The sequence below is a fragment of the Mustela putorius genome, unplaced genomic scaffold, assembly GCF_011764305.1.
Source record: "Mustela putorius furo isolate JIRA1106 unplaced genomic scaffold, ASM1176430v1.1 tig00537248_pilon_pilon_pilon, whole genome shotgun sequence".
Lineage (NCBI taxonomy): Eukaryota > Metazoa > Chordata > Mammalia > Carnivora > Mustelidae > Mustela > Mustela putorius.
This window is the reverse complement of record NW_025422387.1, coordinates 3,924,112-3,944,208: the sequence shown is the minus strand read 5'-3', so window position 1 is coordinate 3,944,208 and position 20,097 is coordinate 3,924,112. Positions and strand designations below refer to the sequence as shown.

The window sequence follows — 20,097 nt, the reverse complement described above, 5'->3', positions numbered from 1 at the left end:
TTCAGTACTTAAGTTTGGAATAAATGCCCATCTGAGGTTAAAATAGGAACAGAGATAGATTATTGGATAGCAAGACAGAAAGAGCATGAAGGGACTGACAGAGGAAACAAATAGGAGAAATGTCCCAATACAGATTTAAAATAAAGTTAATCATTTTTCTAATATAGACACAGCTGACCATACTTTACAAATTATCCTAGTCCATAGTACCAAGAGACCTAAATCAATACTTTAAAAAACATTTCAACCAAGGCCCCTCGGTGGCTCAGTCAGTGGAGTGTCAGACTCTGGATTTCAGTTCAGGTCACTATCTCAGGGTTGTCAGACTGAGCCCTGGGTCAGGCTCCCTGCTCAGTTGGGAGTCTGCTTGAGATTCTCTCTCCCTCTGCCCTCCCCTGCCCCCACCGGCCAACATGTGTGCACACTCTCACTCTCTCGAAAAAATAAATCTTAAAAACAAAAACCAAAACCAACAAAACATTTCAACCCACAAAATACTTCATTAAGACCAATGACCTGTGGGAATAGGTGGTGGTCTTGGCCTGTTGCTATGACTAATCCTGACCTAGATTAACAGAATTCCAGAGACTATCAAAATGTCATCTTTTTTTAGTAAATATTTAAAATAATGATTTATTTACATTCGAAACAAAAATACATTGTTTTAAACCAATGACTCCTAAACGACAGACCAAAGAATGCTTGGAAGCCAATGGACCCATTAATTCATTAGATGCACACTAAGCCCTGACTAATTATACTAAAGAAGTACAGAAACATCATTAATGAAAGCAACAAAAATCAGTGAAAAACATTACTAAATTCATGAGAGTTTTCTGAAATATATTTTCTGAACAATGGGCATTGGAAAATATCACGGAAGGGAAAAATTCGGGGAGAAACTTGGTATTTTCACAGGAAATAACAGCACAGTTTATAACACTATCACTAATCTATTGAAAACTCACTCACAGGAATCACAATTTGAGACCTCTGAGTATTGATTTAGTAATGACAATGTCTTTTGCAAGCTGTTTCTCAAAAGTATCTTATTTATGGGGCACCTAGATGGCTCAGCAGGCTAAGTCTCTGCCTTCGGCTCAGATCATGATCTCAGGGTCCTGAGATCGAGCCCCGCATCAGGCTCTCTGCTTAGCAGGGAGCCTGCTTCCCCCTCTCTCTCTGCCTGCCTACCTGGGATATCTCTTTCTCTCTGTCAAATAAATAAAAAATACAAATAAATATAAATAAAATAATAAAAATAAAAAAATAAAAACAAAAATATTTTATATATTTCAGAGAGAGCACTAGTGAGCGACAGAGGGAGAGGGACAATCAGACTCCTCGCTGAGCAGGAATCTGGAAGCAGGACTCAGTCCCAGGACACTGTGATCATGACCTGAGCCTAAGGCAGACATGTAAGTAACTGATATATCCAGCTGCCCTTTTGCAAGCAATTAATGAAAAATACCTTCGATTTATATACATAATATACACAAAATTTAGGGATCCTTTCTTAGCCAATTGGGTACAAATTCTCTACTTGGAACTTTTTTGCAGTGAGAAAGAGGGCAAGGGATACAGAGGAATATCTCTCTTTCTCTAACACCAATAGGCAAAACCCTTATTTAAAAAAAAAAAAACAAACAAAAAAAAACCTTAATATCTAATCATTCTCCTATTCTGAAACTATTACAGACACAGAATTTCAATGTTCAGGTTGAGAACCCTTAAAAGGTTATATTATTCAATCTTCTCCTCCTCACCTTACAAGTAAGAAAGATGAATTCTTGAAAGGGAAAACATTTTCATTTTGAAACCACTAAATACAATATAAATGCAAATACCGTTAGGTGTAAGAGAACTGTTACAGTGTCCATGAAGGATTTCATGGACCTTAGGTGACATTTAACATGTAGCAATCCAACAAACCCAAAAGTTACCAACCCCAGAGTGACTCTATCTCAAAAAATGGAGGACAAAAAAGTTCCATTTCTAAATTCATAAATACTTAGGAAAATACCATCTATTTCAAAATAGTACACCTATGAAAGCATCGAAGATAAGTAATAAACAAGGACACAGAGTTGAGAGAAACTGAGAGAATCCTTGGCAGGAAGAGAATCCTGAGAAACAATAGCCAATCAGAAGAATGAAAGGATATAGTTCCCACTGAGAATACCAACACTGAAACCTATCAACAAGGACAAGCTTCCTCTTGTTGAGACCTAAAGCAGACCTTTACAGATCCGGGGAGATACAAGGGATCTATCTGCAGTGGTGGTGGCACAACACAGAGGCTGAGACTATGGAGTCAAATAGAATACCTGGGTTCAAATACTGGCTACCTCAGACACCAGTAGTAGAATATGGTCAAGTAATAACTTGTGTGACTCAGTTTCCTCATTTTCAAATGGGAATAAAAATAGAATCTATCTTATAGGATTGCTGTTGAATAAATGTTACCCTACTAGCTATTAACTATTACTTTGATATTAGCATCATGTCAAAAAATAGATTTTCTCCCATATTACTGATAGAACAGTATTTCCAAGAATACAAACTTTGTTGGCAATCCACTCAATAATTAACTTCCAAATGAGTTCTATAAATACGAGCTCCTTTTTGCTTGTATCACATGTTCAATTTGTCCAGTTAATCAACTGGTGTGTCTGGAGAAAACTGGAAGACCTCTGTATATGTGCAAAGATATCCCTTAGCAAGTTATCTTTGCCTAATAACAAACAGGACTTTTTCTCTTTATTTAACAGCACTAAATATGTCTGACTTCTAACTCAGCTGCAGGTTTGCTTTTATGCAGTCCAGAGGTGATGACTGACATGTAGTTTAAGGAATTGAAGGATAATGATCCTCTCAAAATTCAGCTGATACAGTTCATGAACAAGGTATTTATATCGTTCCTACTGAGTTCTGGTTCTTTAAGAACATCAGGAGGAATAGAAGATAGTATGAAGAAATTCATTTACAAGGATTTTCATTACCTACAAGGGTAAAATCTGTAGTTTTTAACAGTTATTTTTCAAGGGCACACTTGCTCAGTAAAGAGTGCCTCTCCCCACTCTCACTGCAAAACTTCTAGAAAGAATGGATTCACAAAGTAATGAGCAGATGACAAGGTTTCAAAAACATGCTTTACCAAAAAAAACACATGAAGAAATGGGGGGAGGTGTATGAAAAAACTTTCTTACTTACCACCATCACACTAAACTCAGATCTCTAGTCCTTTTGAGATTTACTATATGGCTGGATTTTTTTCTCTTTTAAGGCTCAAGATAACTCATAAGTATATGCTACATGTTATCCCTTTGTCATAGATGAAAAACTGAGGCTTAGAGAAATGAATTGTAACAAGGTAACAACAAAGCATGTGTGGAGCAGAATTAGAAACAGAGGAGTTCTCACCTCCTATCCCTCGAAGATTCTGTATTCTTCTTTTTTTTTAAATTTATTTTTATTTTATTTATTTGTCAGAGCGAGAAAGAGAGAGCACAGGCAGACAGAGTGGTAGCAGAAGCAGAGGGAGATGCAGGCTCCCTGCTGAGCAAGGAGCCTGATGTGGGACTCAATCCCAGGGCGCTGGGATCATGACCTGAGCCCAAGGCAGCCGCTTAACCAACTAAGCCACCCACGCATCCCAAGATTCTGTATTCTTAAGCCTATACCATGATTTTCAAACTGGCGGTCACACCACAATGAGCTGTCAAGTGAATTCAGTGTATCACGACCAGAATTATTAAATATTTCAATACAGAACAGAAAACATCAAGCATGTAAAGAGGATAAACATTATTTCAGGACAGGAGTTTTTTAGTTCTATGCGTGGATGTGTAAAACATGTCTTACCATGCAGTAAAAAGGTTTTAAAATCATTGCTCTATACTAAATACTGCCCCCCAAGAATTAAATAATTTGATGGGCTTTGTACTGTATCTTATTCATAAAAGCAGAGTTCCTGCTCTTCAGGAACCTATCCTTTCAACCTACAGAAAATCTCAGTGGTATTCCAAGATTGTCCTTAATATTTACTAAGTTCAGGGGCGCCTGGGTGGCTTAGTGGGTTGGGCCTCTGCCTTCGGCTGGGGTCATGGTCTCAGAGTCCAGGGATCGAACCCCGCGTCCGGCTCTCTGCTCAGCAGGGAGCCTGCTTCCCTTTCTCTCTCTCTCTCTCTCTCTCTGTGTCAAATAAATAAATAAATAAATAAATCTTAAAAAAAAAAAATTTACTAAGTTCAATGAACCACACTAAAGTAGACCTGCCAGCATAAACAAAGACAACTGTAAAAACTTTAAGATTTCATCATTTTATTAGCTATATAATGTGAAAACAATTCCTCTCATCAGGAAGTGTTTTTTTTTTAAGATTTTTAAAAATTATTTATTTCTTTTTAAAGATTTATTTATTTGGCAGAGAGAGAGAGTACACAAGCACATAAGCAGGGAGAGTGGCAGGCAGGAGAGGGAGAAGCAGGCCCCACTGAGCAGGGAGTCCAAAGTGGGACTCGATCCCAGGGGCCTGGAACCATGACCTGAGCTGAAGGCAGATGCTTAACAGACTGAGCCACCCAGGTGCCTCTAAAGATCTTTTATTTATTTGAGAGGGAGGGAGAGAGAAAGTGAGAGCGCAACAGCAGAGGGAGGAAGAAGCAGACTCACTGCTGAGCAAGGAGCCCAAAGTGGGGCTTCATCCCAGGACCCTGGGATCATGACCTGAGCCAAAGGTAGACGCTTAACAGACTGGGTCACCCAGGTGCCCCCGGAAAGTATCTTTATATCAACTTTAGGCAGGCAAAGCCTGGGAACTGAAAGACTCATGAAGTCAGGTCACTTGGTAAGACCGGACCTCAGACCTGAGTGTTCATCACCTTCATAGGAGGAAGTCTCAAATCAAAGCTCAATTTAGAAACTAAGAAATACCAAAATATATCTATACCTTTAACCTTTAAAATGAATCATTTTTAAAAACATTTAAGGAATCTTTATACTTTATACATTTATACTTGCATTATATTAAGCAGTACATAATTTCAGCAAAGCCCTTGAGTAAAACTGCCTGACACTTAAGAGCATCCAATGAATGAATGAAGGAAGGAAGGAAGGAATGGACTGTAAGTCACCAACTAAGCCTTCCTTTTTAAAACTTACCCAGCAGCTAAAGTAAAATCTACTTAAAATCCTATACACAACTGTGTGGAATTAAGTTAGACTGGGGATAAAAATGCAGAAGCCAAAGGAAAAAAATAAAGATTTTTTTCTGGTAAGATAAATTTTGGAAACAACTTTTTTAAACATGAAAATAAAATGTTCTCTTGCTTGCAAAATTACTGTCCCACGCAAGGCACCAATAGCAAATTCTGCATTTTATCCTAGAAATTCTATACAAACTATCTTTTGGGCAATGATAATGGCTTTCCCAACAGCTTAAGAAAAATCACTTCTGACTGCAGTAAATATACCGAGGCAAATATGGAATCCTTCTGCACTGTTAGCTGATTTGTGTCTACAAGTGTTAAGTTTATTTCCTCTAGGGCAACTCGGGGTTTGACAGCTTTCTGGACCGCCCCAGCCGACTCAGTAGAAGCCCTACTCCGTCTCTAAACGTGGTTGTCTAGAGAAAATAAAGCATTTAACTCAACATAAACGGCCAATAATCAACTTTCAAAGGTCAAAGGGGACCTAGTTTTTAACCTTCCCTCAGCAACACGTGTTTAGTACAAACTTCCGGGTGAGGTTACAATTGGCTGCGCAATTTAATGAATAAAAACGCTGCTTTATTTGACCCTCATTTTCTTGCCCGTTCTTTCCCCCACGTTTCTCAACCAGCAACTCCCCAAAACAAAAGCTTCCTACAGTATACGGAGCCCGCACATAAAAAGGGCTTCTCTGTGCGAGATCAAGTTAGTGGTCCGAAAACATTAACCAAACAGCAACACAAAGCCGGGGTGGAAAGGGGGAGGAGCTGGATGCCAGGGTCAGGAAAGAAACAATCACAAGGGTTCAGGAACATCCAAATCTCCTCAGCGGTTAAACCGATCTCAAACCACTTCTGGGAAACCACCAGCATACACTGGTTTGGGGAACTTTAGATGCTCGTTACACCAAACACTCTTACAAGCAAGCAAATCCCCAACTGCTTTCTCTGCACAGATGCTTAGGGTCTAGGAGGCGAGCGAGCTCGAGACAAAATTAACCCGATCACCCGGTGAGGCTTGAAGGTGGCCCCCACGTGTCCCACGTACTGCCTCGACGCCCTGAGAGCGAGGTAATCAGAAAACTGCAGGTGTGGGGTTCCGATTTAGGGTGCCCCTATCTCCTCCCGCACTCGCCCCAAACCAGGAGCAACCCTCAGACAGGAGGACTTTTGAAGGATTGCGGAGCTCACTTTCCTGCGGGTCCGGGACCTCGCATCCCTGAGCGGAGCAAGGAAAGCAAGGAGGGCGACCCAAGTGGAGCCGAAGCCGGTGCCCGCAGATCCTGCCTCCGCGACCAAACCGGGTGCCTCTAGCCCGGGACAGCGGGGGCCCCCGAGGCCCGAGAGCCCCCACGCGCAGCGAGCGCAGGGCCCGGCGCTGACGGGCGGAGGAAGCGAGCGCGGCGGGGCCGGCGCCGGGACCTTGCCCCCGAGCGCCCCGGGGCGCGCAGCTGAGGGGGCGGCGATGGGCGGGGGAGGCCCCAAGTCGGGGTGAGGTGGCTGCCCCCCCCCAGCCCGGCCCCACACGGCCCCCTGAGGAGGGTGGGAGTGGGAGGCTGGCTGTCCGGGAGGAGGAGTGTGGAAGCAGAAGAGGGGTAAGAGAAGGACTTACTTTCCCCGCGGGATCCGACGCCGGAAGAGCTCCTACCAGGTGGCGAGAGCTTGAAGAACTAGAGGCGACTGGAGCGGAGGCGGCGGTGGCGGCGGCAGCAGCGGCGTCCGGCTCTGCCTACCTCCCCGCCGCCATCTTGACGCCCCTCCCCCCAGCCCCCCCGCCCCGCCGGAGGGGAGGGGGTGGGGCGACGGATGAGGCGCCGCGCGCACGCAGCGCGCGCCGCACGCCCCACGTGACTTCCTTCCTCCTCCTCCTCCTCCCCCCCACCCCGCTCCCCAGCGCCCCCCTCCGCCCCGCCTCCCTCCTAGGTGAAGGAAGATGATTCCCCCCCCCATCTTGACCGCCCCCTGCCTTCGCTGCCAAGCACGGACTCCGCCTGCTCCAGCCGACCCGGTACCAGTGGTTGGATCCAAGAGAATTCCGGAACCCAAACGGTCCATTACCGCGGCTCCGGGGTGGGCGAGGGGTGAGGGGGCCGGGTTTCCGAGAAGGGGGAGGGGGGAAGGCGAAGGCCTCCTAGAAGAGTCACGTGTCTACTGCTTCCGCCGGGGCTCGAAAGACCTCGCGAGAATTCCGTTCCCCCTCCCTTTCTGCCCCGCGGGCTGTCGGGAGGAAGGTCTGCTCTCTGAGTTGCCACGAGGAGGTCCGCCGGTGGTTCGGGCGCATGCGTCCTACACCTGCTTTCAAAGTCTGGCTAGGAGGGGCCCAAAGCTATTTTGAAAACCTTTTTGCTGTGTCTCCGGCCCAGGAAGTTACCTAGTGGCGTCTGTGTTGCTTTGGAAAGCTCTTCATTACATAGTCCTAGGAAAAAAAAAAAAATTCGCGTATTCATTGCTTGTTAGGCTTGCTGAAAGCACTTTATTGGATATAAAACCGCAGTATAACTCGGAGCCCCTCTGCTGGGCCACTGCCATTATCATACTCTAAGGGGTGTGACCAGAGTCAGCCCCACTGCTTTTTTTCTGAACGAACTATTGCTCTCAATTAATGATTGCTGCAGAGTAGGTCTGTCGATACCATCTTTGGCTTCCCTCATTTCTCCACCTCCTCCTCCTTTTTCCTTTTCTTCTTCTTAAATGACCTAACAGAATAAACAAATTAACTTCTGGGTAACCCTTTTGTAAAGTCATTCTGAATGCTGTTTGACTCCGTTGCTTAGGTAATAGGCACGCTTGGGTGATTCTTGCCCCCTACTGGTGGCGCGTCCCACTGGCCTTGAGCTGAAAGAAACACTTGGAGTTGAAGGTGTGAGCTCTTCAAGAGAACCGTAGAGGGAAAACGGGGAGAAAAAAAAATAGTCGTGTTAAGAAGATTATGAACCTTCCAACTCGGCCTCTGTATACATAAGTATGTATTAAGTATATATGTACACATAAATGAACATTTTAAGTTGCCGACTAATCACTTTACTTCCATTATCTCATTTCATCCTTACATACCAAAAAAACCTGGTAAAAGAAAAAAATGATAAAATTAGTTCCATAAGAACAATGCCTTCATCTGTCTTGCTCACTGCTAGCCACTAGACCACTTTCTGGCCTATTGTCAGCAAACAAGCTATTACAAATCTGTCCGTTATGGGAGGAGAAGGAACTAAGGAAGGATGCAGAAGGAAAAAGGCTTTTTTTAAAACACTGTAGTTCATGCATTAGTGTCTTCCAAGATTGGTTGGTACAGTTCAGTTTTGAACGGACTCTCAAACTCTCTCTGCATGCTAGGACTACGTAGGTACCAGATTCGAACAGTGTAGGTCTGACCTAAAAACTCCCACCCTTAGAGCTACTTTCCCAGCATCCAGGCTAGATCTTTGCTTCCATCTCTGCATAATCTCCTTATTTGGGACCCAAGGAAAAGATGGTGTTTTGGGAGATACATGCAGTTTAACTGTGTATATGCAAGCTAATGTCATATACAAGGTTATTCCTTGCAGGATCATTTGTAGAATCAAAAGATGGGAAACAACCTAAATGTCTTTGAAGAAAGGCCTGGTTAACTAAGCTATGGTACTTTGCTATAGTGAAACAGATGTTCAAGAGAATGAAGCGCTTCTGTCTATGAGAACAGGTAGTAACATATTTTGTGCATGTACACACATAGATTGTGTGTACACATATCTCAGAAAGGCAACAGGAGTAGCAGTTGTTATCAGGTGATGGGAATCAAACTACAGGGGATCAGAAGTAGGAGGAAGACTTACTGAGTACACCCAGACCAGAGATGCTATTGGAAGCAGAAGATTCCAGTAAAATAAATAAATAAATAACAATTCCAGGTTAAACATGGAATTGGCTGTTACAGCTGCCCTTTACACTCCATTCAACAAGTATTTATAGAGCCTTTGCTATGCACCAGGTACTATGTTAGAGATGAGGGGCACAAGTTTAAGAAAACCAAATGAAGGGAGAGACAGGAACTGTCCTTGCCCGTAATGTCCTTCCAGTCTAGTGGGCCTCAATCCAAAAATCACACAAACTGTAAACTTGTAGGGGCGCCTGGGTGGCTCAGTCTGTTAAGCGTCTACCTTCAGCTCAGATCATGATCTCGGTCCTGGCATTGAGCCCCACATCGGGCTCCCTGCTCAGCAGGGGGCCTGCTTCTCCCTCTCCCTCTGCCCTTCCCCCTGCTCATGTTCTCTCTCTCAGATAAGTAAAATCTTTAAAAAATGTAAACTTGTAACTGTGACATTGCTGCAAAGAAGCTAACAGCCTATTACAGAGGAATTTGACCTCATTAGGGAATTCAAAAAAGATTTCTTTGAGGAAGTGATAACTGGGCAGAGATTTGAAAAGTACGTATCATGTAGGCAAAGAGAAGAGGGAACTGCCTTTCAAGAAGAAGAAACAGCCTATGCAAATGTCCTGAAACAGGTGGGAGCCAAGCAAGTGGGGACAGTAACTCGGCAAGGGTATTGACTGTTAAGACATTGTCTCTTGAGGTGCTTGGGTGGCTCAGTTGGCGACTGCCTTCGGCTCAGGTCATGATCCCTGAGTCCCGCATCGGGCTTCCAGCTCCTCGAGGAGTCCGCTTCTCCCTCTGAGCTCCTCCTCTCTTCTGCTTGCGCGCGCTCTCTCTCTCTCTCTCAAATAAATAAAATAATAATAATAATAATAATAATAATAAAAACATTGTCTCTTGGCTCCAAACCCAAGCTTCCACACTCTGCAAAACTACATTTCTGCTTTGCTGGCTGTTTCAGCATTTGCTTCTGGAATAAGGAGTGCTGGAGGGAGACAACAAGGCTGGAGGATGAGGGGAGTTTGCTGTGAACGTCATTCCAGCAATGTGTCTTCACCCCGGCAGCAGCTCTACTTGCTTCTCCTGCAGAGCTAGCCTAATCAAACCCTCCACTCAGACAGGAGGACCAGCAGGAACCTCCTCAGGGTCATCCTGTAAGGTCAGAGACACGAGCGCCAGCTAAGCATAGCCCCCGGCTTGGAGTTGAGGTTTCAGCAACATGGGGCCCATCTGTTACGTTTCTTAGTGACACCAACCCCTTTCCTTTGTCCCCTCGGGCTGCGTGGTGAGAGAAGTTCCTGTACTTGCTACCTCTGTGATCCTTTGAAGTTCTCTTTTCACCCTTTCAAGTTACCTAGCTAATCAGTTTAGACCTACTTGACAATTTTTTCAAATGTTTTATTTATTTATTTGGAGGGGGCAGCAGAAGGAGAGAGAGAGAGCATCTCGATCAGATTCCCCACTGAGCACAGAGCCCAACGTGGGGCTCCATCTCATGACCCTGAGATCACAACCAAAGCCAAAATCAAGAGTTGGATGCTTGAGCCACCCAGGCGTCCCCTTACATTAATTTATCTGTGCTGAAAACCGGGTGTAGTTTCTGCCTCCTGTGTGAACTTTGATTGACATAGCAAGTAACAAGGAATTATCAGTAGGATTATAAAAATAGATGAAGGCCATTCTCAAAGAGCCTTTTGTAACTGAGTTTGGACTTTATTCTGTAGGCTCCAGGGAACTCAGAAGCCTGCTATGCACAGAGGCTGCTCTTGTTGGATGTGCATTCTAGAAGGATCACTCTGGAAGCGATGTAGCAGATGGATCTAAGAACTGGACTGCAGGTATGAGGAAAAGACAGATTAAAAGAAGTTAACAGAAACCGAAATGGAGCAAAATTGTCCAGCAAAAGAAGAGGGCCAGGTTCAAGAAATATTTAGGAGGAAAAGCCAGCAACGTGTAGGGGCTGGTTGGATGGGGGTTGTGGGGAGGGAGGAGTCTTGAATGAAGCCTCAGTTTCTCCCTTGGATAATTAGGTAGGTAATAGTGCTATACCTGAAACTGTGACTTTAGGAAGGCAAACAGATGTGAAGAGGAAGACAATGAGTTTAGCTTTAGGTAATGTGGAAAGTTTTGTTTATCTATTGATATGTGATAACCCCCAAACCTGATCACTTTTAACACAACCACCATTTTGTTATTTCTCATGATTCTGTAAGCTGGGCTGGGCTCAGCTGGACAGTTCTGCTGGTCTTGCTAAGAGTCACTTGTGTGTCTATAACTATGTGTGCTCAACTTGGATGCTGGGACAGCTGTATTTCTCTCCATGTGGTCTGTGGAATTGCCTCATGGTTCTTACCTGGTGGCTTTAGGGTCCCAAGAACCCAAAAGCAGAAGCTTCTAACCTCTCTTGAATTTTAGCCTTGCAACTGACACAGTGATGTTTCTACCACATTCCTTCAATTAACAAGGCCGCACAAGACTCAGGGAAAGACAACACAAGAGTGTGAGTGGAAGGGGTGCACCTGGCTGGCTCAGGTTAGTAGAGCACGCAATTCCTGATCTTGGAGTTGGGAGTTCAAGCCCAATGTTGGATATAGAGAATCCTTAAAATAAAATGATCTTTAAGTAAGAGAAAAAAAAAAAAAAGAGTAGGGGCTCCTGGGTGGCTCAGTTAAGTGTCTGACTCTTGATCTCAGCTCAGGTCTTGATCTCAGGAGTTCAAACCCCATGCTGGGCTCCACACTGAGCATGGAGCCTACTTAAAAAAAAAAAAAAGTATGAATGGTTGAGAGGCATTGTTCTTTTTTTTTTTTCTTTTAAGATTTTATTTACTTATTAGAGAGAGACACAGCGAGAGAAGGAACACAAGCAGAGGGGAGAGGGAGAAGCAGGGAACCCGATGTGGGGCTCGATCCCAGGACCCTAGGATCATGACCTGCGCTGAAGGCAGCCACTTAACAACTGAGCCACCCAGACGTTCATTAGAGGCCATGAAAGTAAACCTATCATGAGAAATTTTATGGGGCCAATGGGACATCCAAGTAGAGATGTCTAGCAAGCCGTTGGGAGTCTACTGCTTGAGGATCTAGACAGGGATTAAAACACGAGAGAGGGGACGCCTGGGTGGCTCAGTTGGTTGGGCGGCTGCCTTCGGCTCAGGTCATGATCCCAGCGTCCTGGGATCGAGTCCCACATCGGGCTCCTTGCTCAGTGGGGAGCCTGCTTCTCCCTCTGCCTCTGCCTGCCATTCTGTCTGCCTGTGCTCACTCTCTCCCCCTCTCTCTCTCTGATAAATTAAAAAAAAAAAAAAAAAACACGAGAGAGGACAAAGTTAGAATGCAGAGAGAAAAGCAGGGGGCCAAGGGCAGGACCATAAGGTTGTATATCTAAGAGGTGAACACTCAGTGAGCCTGATAAAGGTCAGTCTGATATCATGGATGCCAAGGAAGTAGAGTTTCAAGGACTAAGTGGCCCACCATGTCTAATGCAGCAGACAGCACCAGAATGTGACCAGACCATCTATTGGATTTCTCACAATGGCAGACATCATAGTGGACAGAATTTTTTGTTTTTTTTTTTTCCTTTTCCGAGACCACTACTTTTTTTTTTTTTTTAGCTGTTTTATATTCATAGCAAAGGGGCAGTTTGGACGCCTGGGTGGCTCAGTCGGCTAAGGTGCTACCTCCAGCTCAGATCATGATCCAGAGTCCTGGGATGGAGCCCCGCATCGGGCTCCTTGCTCAGTGGGAAGCCTGCTTCTCTCTCTGCCTCTGCCTGCTACTCTGCCTGCTTGTGCACACTCTCTTTTTCTCTGACAAATAAATAAATAAATAAAATCTTTAAAAAAAATAAAATTAAGGGGCAGGTACAAGACTTCCCATATACCCCCAACTCCCACACATGCACAACATCCCCGATTATCAGTATCCCCCACTGGAATGCTACATTTGTTGCAGTTGTTCTAGACCCACCTTGATACATTATCATCACCCAAAGTCCAGAGTTTTGCCTTAAGGTTCACTCTTGGTGGTGTATGATGTATGGGTTTGGACAAATGCATTAATGTCATGTATCTATCATTATAGCATCACTATCCTAAAAATCTAATGTGCTCTGGAACATGTTTTCGACTACTCAAAATCCATGTCTCCTTCTTCAGATAGTGGCACCTTAATTTGATCTCTCGCTCTCAAAGTCCATGTGGTTTGGAAAGTGCTAATCATCTCCCATACACAGTCCCCAGGGTGGAGCATTTCATTCAGGTCTGCCCAGTTGGAATGCCGGATGCACATCCGGGCCCCATCGATAGATTCAGTGCCAAGCCAATGAGTTACAGTTTCAGAACTTTATATTGAAAGTAGCAGGAGAAAAAGGTGCCTGGCTGGCTCAGTCAGTAGAGCATGTGACTCTGGATCTTGGGGTCATGAGTTCAACCCCTATAAGACATCATCTGAAAGTTGTAGGAAAAAGACTGCCTCATCACTGGTGTTGCTTAGAGCAACAAGGGAAGTGGGGACAGAAGCCCTGTGGAATGGGAGACCACTCTGTGAGGCCGACCTAGAAAGTAGTAGAGCAAAGAAGTGGATAGTGAGGGGGAAAGAGAGACTAAATCCAAATGACATTCTTTGACTCACTAGATCCCAACAGGCCTGAGGTTACCCCTACCCTTGAACTTTTCTGTTAGGAGCGATAAGAGACATCTTCATTTCCTTGAGCCAGGTTGGGCTGGGTCTCTTTAACTTGCAATCTAAAACAATCTTGACCAAAGAGATACTAATTAAAAATGGAGAAGTTGCAATGTTGAAACATATATTTAAACTAATTTTTTAAAAGTTTTCACTGGCCTCATTATCAGACTTTTTAGAATATAGACTGATAGAGACTCAAACTGTCCCAAGAGAGTGTGGACATTATTTTTTTTTTAAGATTTTATTTATTTATTTGACAGAGAGAAATCACAAGTAGATGGAGAGGCAGGCAGAGAGAGAGAGAGGGAAGCAGGCTCCCTGCTGAGCAGAGAGCCTGATACGGGACTCGATCCCAGGACCCCGAGATCATGACCTGAGCCGAAGGCAGCAGCTTAACCCACTGAGCCACCCAGGCGCCCTGGACATTTTTTTTTTTAAAGATTCTATTTATTTGACAGACAGAGATCACAAGCAGGCAGAGAGGCAGGCAGAGAGAGAGGAGGAAGCAGGCTCCCTGCTGAGCAGAGAGCCCGATGTGGGGCTCGATCCCAGGACCCTGGGATCATGACCCAAGCCGAAGGCAGAGGCTTCAACCCACTGAGCCACCCAGGCGCCCCGAGTGTAAACATTTTTAATCTCCACAGAGTATCTCTGTAGGAAAGGGAAAACAGAATGGAAGAATGGCAGAGAGATGAAAGCAAAGACTTCAGGCATAGGCCCTCAGGCCCAAGCAACAAGGGTTGAGGAGTTTCTTGCCTTTAAACACATCAGGTATGCAAGAATCATGACCTGTTTCTTAATACGGATTTTTAGAACTTTCTGGCAACTCTTCACACACAAAAAGTGTTTAGTTATTATTTGTTTGGATCATTGCTATAACCTGTCTCTACCTTCTCTAAGGTATTATAGTGGCACACGCATAGAATAGTGATGGGACGGAAGAATGAGATTGAGGAGAAGAGGTTCTCTTTAAAGTTTTCACCCTGTGTATTAACTGAAAATCATACTTTTTTACTTTTTTTTAAAAGATTTTATTTATTTATTAGAGAGCAAGTGTGTGTAGGAGTGGAGAGGAGGGGCAGAGGGAGAGAAAAAAGCAGACTTCCCACTGAGCAGACTTCCCACTGTGACCTTGGATACAGGGTCTTTACAGATCAAATCAAGTTAACATGAAATCATGAGTATGACCACTAATCAAACGTGACTGTGTCCTTATAGAAGGGAAATTAGGAAACACGTGGAGACAGGGAGGATGCCATGTGGAGATGAAGGCAGAAGTCAGGGTGATGCTTCTACAAGCCAAGAAACGCCTAAGTTTGTCAGCGTACCACCAGAAACTAGGGGAGAGTCATGGGAACAGACTCTTCCCGACAGCCCTCCAGGGGAGCCAGCCCTGCCCACACTTTGGGATTTGGATGTCCAGCCTCTAGAACTCTGAGGCAATGACGTTTTGTTGTTTAAGCCACTCAGTTTGTGGTGCTCCATTACAGCAGCCCTAGGAAACTATTCCAACCATTACGTACATCTCTCAGAAAGAAAATGATGTCTCTCCACCCCTTCAAATGCACAAATTGGTCTGTTTTTTGTTTTGTTTGTTTTGTTTTTTAAAAAATAAGGGGCACCTGGCTGGCTCAGTGGGTTAAGCCTCTGCCTTCGGCTCAGGTCATGATCTCAGGGTCCTGGGATGGAGCCCCACATCAGGCTCTCTGCTCACCAGGGAGCCTGTTTCCCCCACCCCCCGCCTGCCTCTCTGCCTACTTGTGATTTCTGACAATCAAATAAATAAATAAAATCTTTAAAAAAAAAAACAGAATTAAAAGCCATGCAGAAAACAATTTAAAAATCACATTGTAAATTGAACAGTTTGATTTGTGCTCTTAAACCATCTTTAAGCTGACTTTTCAAACAAACACCCTTACCGATTGATACATACATTCTCCATTTGCTTTTTCAATAAAATGATAGCCTCTAAAGAATTCCCAATCAACTGAAGAATTGGCTTATATTACCTTTTTTTTTTTTTTTAAAGATTTTATTTATTTATTTAACAGAGAAAGAGAGATCACAAGTAGGTGGAGAGGGAGAGGAGGAAGCAGGCTCCCCGCCATGCAGAGATCCTGAGCAGGGCTTGATCCAAGGACCCTGAGATCATGACCCGAGTCAAAGGTAGAGATTCAACCCACTGAGCCACCCAGGTGCCCAAGCACCTGAGTCTTGATTTCAGCTCAGGTCTAGAGCTCAGGGTCATGAATTCAAGCACCATGTTGGGCTCCAACGCTGGCCATCGAGCCCACTTTTAAAAAAAGGGGTTGGCACCTGGGTGGCTCAGTCAGTTAGGCATCTTCCTTTGGCTCAGGTCCTGATCTTAGGGTCCTGGGATCCAGCCCCATGTCGGGCTCCCTGCTCAGTAGGGGGTCTGCTTCTCCCTCATCCTCTGCTTCTCCCTGCTTGTGTTCTCTCTCTCTCTCAAATAAATAAAATCCTTAAAAAAAAAAAGTGTGGGATGCAAAGAAGACACACCCACTTAACAGATGAGAAAAAAGACTCAACCAAAGAAGGTATTGGTTCTGTATCATCTGATACCAAAGTTTATGCTGTCAGCATCATTTTTGCATAGTCTCTCCATGCTCAATCACCAGGGGCCTGACCACAGAGTCCTCTCTTAAGATGCTAACTTAACAGACAAGTTTTGGCTTCCCTCTGAGGACACCAAGAAAAGAATGGGGATAGAGAAGAAAGTGTTAATAGCCCAAATTACAGCAATTCCCTTAGATGCAATTTTGTAACTTTATTTTAGTCACTGCTAAATGGCTACCATCTCCCAACTCCTACATCTCCATATGCTTTATACTCATTCTCTCATTTAACCCTAACACTGAGCCTCTCAGGTAAAGAGTATTGTTTTACTGTCACTTGCTTGAGTTCCAATTATAGTACATACATTATATGTACATATTACACATTAATGTATGTATATATGTACATAGAGAGGGAAGATTTATATATTTATATATGTGTAGCCATCCATGCTTATATATATTTATATGTATATATAGATACACACATACATACAATAGAAAAAATACATACGTGTGTTTGTATATTATGTGTTTCACAGAAGAGTGAGATGGATTTAGTAGATCACATTGGCCACCAGCTAAGGAATTTTAGGACACACATGCCCCATTTGATAGAACCTTACAAGAACTGATGCTAACATGAAATATTTAACAATAGCAAAAGCCTGGAGGAAATACGAATGCAAAAATAACACTAGAGTAAGGAAAGTAATCTTAGCACTGGTGTGATTTCACCCACATGATGTAGCTGTCTTAGGAAAGTGGGGACCATTAAGCAAACATTCCAGAAACATGTGACATTATTCCAAGATTCGAAGCCTCAAAATAGATGATTGTAATTTATGTAACTATTTGCAGTGATTAACTGTTCAGATTCACCATCTGAACTGATAGATTCACCATCATCTATCCTTGGCTTAAAACCATTCAGTGACTTCCCATTAGACTTGGAATAAAAGTCTGAGTCCTCACCATGACTTTCGTGGTGGGTCAGGGTCTGGGAAAACAGGAAATTCATGAAAGAGGTGGTGGGAACACTAAGGTAAGTGAACCACAGGAAGTAGCTCCCACCTTGATGGAGAACAAGCTAGGGAGAGTAGAGCTAGAAGAATCAGAAGAGCCTGTAAGAATCTGGAGGCTGCACGAAATGCCACCGTGAGAAGCAGCATTGTCATTACTTAGGTGACCATGATGAGAACTGCAAGCAAACAGGCATGAGTAACTCCCTTTTCCCTCCCCCTGCCTTCCAGATTCCCCGGATCCTCTCCTGGTGACAAAACCTAACCCTAGCTGACAAAGGAGCAATATGGTTTGCAGCCCCAGCGTTGCAGAACAGGATAGGGAAAACTGGATTTGGAGGTGAGAGGCCAGCCCAGCCTTCAAGGGCCTCTGTGATCTAGCACCAGCCTCTGTCAACAGCCTGATTCCTTCCATTCTCCCCACCATGTGCTCAATTCCAGTCACACTGGGTGTCTTTTCTTTCCCAAGCACACTAAGCTCATTCCCGCCTCCAGACATTCACACATGCTATTCCCTTTCCCAAGAAGTACCTTTTCCCTTGGGTCATATTAATTTAGGGTATAACTTAAAGCCACCAACGAAAGAGGATTTCTCTGACTTCATCAAATCTATAAAAGCAACCCTCTCCCCACTCACGTTCCATAAAATTCCCCCATTTTCATTTTACTCATAGCATTAATCACTATTTAAGATTATCCTTTTTTTTTTTAAGATTTTATTTTTTTTATTTTTTTATTTTTTTTAAATTTTATTTATTTCTTTGACAGAGACAGATCACAAGTAGGCAGAGAGGCAGGCAGAGAGAGGAGGAAGCAGGCTCCCCGCCGAGCAGAGAGCCCAATGCGGGACTCGATCCCAGGACCCCAAGATCACGACCCGAGCTGAAGGCAGAGGCTTTAACCCACTGAGCCACCCAGGCGCCCTAAGATTTTATTTTTAAGTAATCTCCACACCCAACATGAGGCTCAAACTTACAACTCAGAGATCAAAGAGTTGAACACTCAGGGGACGCCTGGATGGCTCAGCGGGTTAAAGCCTCTGCCTTTGGCTCAGGTCATGATCCTCTGCCTTTGGCTCAAGTCATGATCCCGGCGTCCTGGGATGGAGCCCCACATCGGGCTCTCTGCTCAGTGGGGAGCCTGCTTTCTCCTCTCTCTCTCTGCCTGCCGTTCTGCCTACTTGTGATCTCTCTCTCTGTAAAATAAGTAAATAAAATCTTAAAAAAAAAAAGTTGTACACTCTAGGGCACCTGGGTGGCTCAGTCGTTAGGCATGTGCCTTCGGATCAGGTCATGATCCCAGGGTCCTGGGGTGGTATCCCACGTCAGGTTTCCTGCTCAGCAGGGAGTCTGCTTCTCCCTCTCCCACTCCCCTTACTTGTTTCCTCTCTCGCTGACTCTCCCTGTCAATTATATAAATATAATTTTAAAAAATTAATTAATTTTGAAAAAGTGGTTTCTTGTTTGTTTCTTCCCTAAAAATATGGGGGAGGATTTGTATCTTATTCATCACTGTATCTTTGGGGTACCAAATGGTGCCAGGTATACAATTTACTAACTATAGAATAAATGCATTTTTAAAACGTTTTAACGATTTTATTTATTTATTTAACAGAGAGAGCACAAACAAGGGGAACAGGAGAGGCAGGCTCCCAGCTGAGCAGGGAGCCCAATGTGGGACAGGATCCCAGGACCCTAGGATCATGACCTGAGCTGAAGGCAGAAGCTTAACAGACTGAGACACCCAGACGTCCCTCAATTCTCATTTCTGCTTAGGTCATGATCTCAGGGTCCTGAGATAGAGCCCTGCCTCAGGCCCTATGCTTCGCTGGAATCTGCTTGAGGTTCTTCACCCCCTTCACAGACTCCTTCCCATGCCTCTAATAAATAAATAAAATCTTAAAAAAAATTAAAAAAAGTGTCACTCTCTACTTTTCCCAGTGCTTTCACATACTTCACCTTATTTAGCTTTCCTTCATTTTTTTTGGTGCAATGGTAGGGTCCTTGGGCAATGGTGAGGACACCAAAACCTTCTTGGGGACCAAAGGGAGACTAGTGGATGAGTGACCTCTGCCGACATCTCCAGGAGGGGCTCCCAGAGAAGAGCCGTAGCGGGACACCTTCCCTGTGTTCAAAGCAAAGACTATCCAGGACATAGGTGTTTCTCTGGGGACCTACTCGGAGGGTCCCCCGAGTGGGGCACGGGCCGGGGTGGTTTCCCAGGGTTTAAGGTAGCCATCTAGTGGGCTCGAGTCTCCAGACTGATCCAGACCCTGCAATTAAACTGCTGGGTGATCCTGGGCAGCAAGTAAGTTACCTGGTCCCCCTGGTCGCCTTTCTCCATCTGGAAAATGGGTAGGTAACATGGGCTGGGATTTCTGAGGTTCTGGGAGGTTCATCCTCTGACCCATTGGGTTAGGACAAGCTGGACCGGCGAGTTTTGACTACTGGAGACTCAGCAAACCTTTCAAACTTAGGGATGAGTGAATTAAACAGCTGGAGGAGTCAAAGGGCTGGAGACGCCAAACTGCTGGGAGAACTAAGGTTTTGCAGGTCATGAGAGGAGGGCAAGGGGTCAGACGTCGGGTTCCGGTCAAACCCAAGAAGAACCGGAAGTCCCAGATCCGGTCCGCTCAGAGCCAGGGCCTCCAGCCGCGTGACTAAACCTCCCGAGGCGGAGCTTCGGCACCGGGAGAGGGCGGAGTCTGGGGCCTCCCAATGGTAGCGCGGGTGTCCTCCCACCTCAGCCAATCAGC

The 20,097-nt window shown here is 44.6% G+C and overlaps 1 protein-coding gene and 1 long non-coding RNA gene across 7 annotated transcripts in view; one reads left to right on the top strand and one right to left on the bottom strand.

The window, feature by feature from the left end:
- Positions 1-7,025, bottom strand: part of SBNO1 (strawberry notch homolog 1) — a 57,861-nt gene extending 50,836 nt beyond the window's left edge. For 2 of the 3 annotated variants that reach the window (XM_004753115.3, XM_004753117.3), the window contains exon 1: positions 6,822-7,024. The gene's annotated coding sequence lies outside the window, so the exon portion shown is untranslated. Of the gene's footprint in view, positions 1-6,821 lie in introns of all 3 variants that reach the window. The other variant, XM_004753116.3, reaches the window with a different exon arrangement.
- Positions 7,026-7,080: 55 nt separating this feature from the next.
- LOC101689400 lies at positions 7,081-19,250 on the top strand. 4 transcript variants are annotated; one of them, XR_001179517.2, is made up of 5 exons: positions 7,081-7,258; positions 7,984-8,171; positions 10,784-10,897; positions 17,574-17,682; positions 19,118-19,250. It is a non-coding gene; the product is annotated as an uncharacterized LOC101689400 (long non-coding RNA). The 4 variants fall into 4 exon arrangements; XR_006604795.1 differs by lacking the exon at positions 19,118-19,250 and adding an exon at positions 18,957-19,020; XR_006604794.1 differs by lacking the exon at positions 19,118-19,250 and adding an exon at positions 18,271-18,424.
- The last annotated feature ends 847 nt before the right edge of the window (positions 19,251-20,097 follow it).